This window comes from Prunus dulcis, chromosome 1 (assembly GCF_902201215.1).
Source record: "Prunus dulcis chromosome 1, ALMONDv2, whole genome shotgun sequence".
NCBI lineage: Eukaryota > Viridiplantae > Streptophyta > Magnoliopsida > Rosales > Rosaceae > Prunus > Prunus dulcis.
The window spans coordinates 8296129-8299125 of NC_047650.1; the positions used below are offsets into that span (position 1 = coordinate 8296129).

Below are 2997 nucleotides of genomic sequence, written 5' to 3' on the forward strand. Positions count from 1 at the left end.
TAACAAATTAGTGTTGAAGTTCCAATAAATTACAGCACTGCCACTATCAAGCCCAACAGAAAAAAAACTCAAAAAACACCCAAAACAAACATTTATTAAAAAGCCCAAACTTTTTTTTTTTTTTGGGTTACAAAAAGTCCAAACATTTTATTACAACACAAAACTGTCTCGAAAACCGTAACTTCAAGCACGCATCTTCATTAAACCATCTCTGCAAAACGTCTCTTCATTTCACCGTCTTCATAATTTATGCAAACTAAAACTCCATAACTACCACCAAGCTTGATCTACTTTTAAAAACCAACACTACACACTAACCTCCACCTACAAAACAAAGACAAAATTTCAGAGAACAATTTCAACAAGAAAAGGCTTCAAAGGTAAGACATTTAAAAACCAAACCTTTATTGTAATATTGATTAATTGCTGTAAAGTTCCAGTCTATGGTAATAACAGTATTTTAGATTCAAATCTAAGACAAAATCTTGGAACTATATTCAATTTTCACTATTGGACTAGCTGCATATGACTATAAAATAGTCAGTTTTCAGCAACTCAAAAAAGAAAGAGATATTTAGTCAAATACAGATTCTTAACATTGCTGGTTTACTGTCATGTTGATTAATGGCTGTAAAGTTCTAGTATAAGGTAATAACACTACTAGTTTACTTTCATGTTGATTAATGGCTGTAAAGTTCTAGTATAGGGTAATAACACTGATTGTTTCCTCTAAAATCCTATTTCGAATGCATGTCTACCACCGTAAAGTTCTAGTATATGGTAATAACACTGTTTGTTTCCAATGAAATCCTGTTTTGAATGCATGTCTACCACTATAAAGTTTCAGTACAGGGTAATAACACTGCTTGTTTCCTATGAAATCCTATTTCTAAGGCATGTCTACCATTATAAAGTTCCAGTATAGGGTAATAACACTACTATATTCTTCTGAAATCCTATTTCTAATGCATGTCTACTCCTTGTAAAGTTCCAGTATAGGGTAATAACACTATTAGATTCCTCTGAAATCCTATTTCTAATGCATGTCTACCCCTTGTAAAGTTCCAGTATAGGGTAATAACACTACTAGATTCCTCTGAAATCCTATTTCTAATGCATGTCTAACTCTTGTAAAGTTCCAGTATAGGGTAATACCACTGCTTGATTCCTCTGAAATCCTATTTCTTATGCATGTCTACCCCTTGTGAAGTTCCAGTATATGGTAATAATTAACATTGCTAGTTTCATATAAAATCCTATTTCTAATGCATGTCTACCACTGTAAAGTTCCAGTATAAGGTAATAACACTGTTTGTTTCCTATGAAATCCTATTTCTAATGCATGTCTGTAAAGTTCCAATATAAGGTAATAACATTGCTACCTAATATTAAATTATAGTCGACTCAAAAACCAATAGTGCATAAACAGAAAAAACACGAATATACTCAGATTCAATTGAAAAAACATACCTCATGTGATAACCGAATCAAATATCACAAATTTGTAACCGCAGCTCAAACCAAAACACAAAAGCAAATCTACAACCAAACCGAATATGGAATCAATCCAAATTATAAACAAAAAGAAATTAAAATCACAATTTAAAACTCAAACGAATATCTAAATACAAATTAGAATGAAATCAGAAAATCCAATGGCTTATCTCCAAATCGACAATAACAAAAATAAACATATAAAATCAAGAAGAATTGGATCTACATTTCAAATATAAACTACAAAACTGCAAAAATTATGAAATCTTAACTAGCAACTTAATTAATCGAACATGAAATCACCCAAATCAGCCTACAATAAAATCGAATATGAATTCAAATAAAAAAATCAAATACCTCAAAATCGAAGATTGCAGATCGAATAGGATTTTATACTGAGCCAAGTCACCAATGCACCATGAGCCATTTCATCCCCTGAATCCACCAAGTCATTGTCCATTTGCTCATGTTGCAAATCCTCCAAAATTTGCACAGATCCAGCATCTAATGGATTGCCATGCCAGTGCCAGTGCCTCTGACTTCAGCTTCTGTCGTGCCATTTGGACTAACATGATTGAAGGCAGAGGCTTCGTCAACTCCATCTTCCAAAGCATTACTGCTTGATGTTCCCTAAATTGAGATGGCTGCAAAGTTTTGATCCACGGGCTTGGAAAAGGGTCTCCTAGTTTTCCTATATCCAAAAGATCATAATCATATGACTTCATCATTCTTATTCTTTTTTAGAGAGAGAGAGAGAGAGAGAGAGAGAGAGAGAGAGAGAGAGAGAGAGAGAGAGAGAGAGAGAGTTACTTGAGAACAGAGCTTATGATTTCATTGTCAAAACTGAGGTGGAAGAACAAAACTAAAAATTGGGGTTGAAGATGAAGATGAGAGACTGGAGGTCGTGAGTTCTGATCTAGTGTTTATTAGGAATTCCAATTTTATGTTAAAAGGGTAATAAAGGTATTTCATCTTAATAATTAAATTAAAAAAATATACAGCTGTTGATTTTTGGGTTTATTTTGGGTGTGTTTATATACATTAAATAGTATAGGGTATTTTTATAGTTTTATGTCTAGAAATGGGTATTTAACTAATTTTCTAAATTTTTTATAACTAACTTACCATGTTTTACCTATAGAAAAACTCTTTGTATTTCTTTTTTTTTTTTTCAAATAAAAAAATTAAGAGTATTGTTGGAAAACTGAACAATTTTTCATTCCTAATATTATACAAACCATATATGGGATTAGATATGGGAACTTCATTCTTAAAAAGTTTAATTTACGAACCAAACAGGTTTTGGAATTTCTCACACACATATTATCAAAATGCTATAAGTATTTGAACATAAGATCACTTATTTATATATTATAATTCTTTTTCGATTGGACTATACCTGTTTGTGTTGGTCTTTTATTTATTCAGGAATATCTCTCAGTACATATCAAAGTGGCAAGAAAAGCAAGCTCACATTACATTGCAGCCTTTCTTTTGGGAATA

At 31.8% G+C, this 2997-nt stretch overlaps 1 long non-coding RNA gene across 1 annotated transcript; it reads right to left on the reverse strand.

The window, feature by feature from the left end:
• Positions 1–249: 249 nt before the first annotated feature.
• On the reverse strand, positions 250–2386 carry LOC117616068. Its single transcript, XR_004584102.1, has 4 exons — positions 2305–2386; positions 1852–2185; positions 1471–1539; positions 250–324 (listed from the first exon to the last, which is right to left on the reverse strand). It is a non-coding gene; the product is annotated as an uncharacterized LOC117616068 (long non-coding RNA).
• Between the last annotated feature and the right edge of the window lie 611 nt (positions 2387–2997).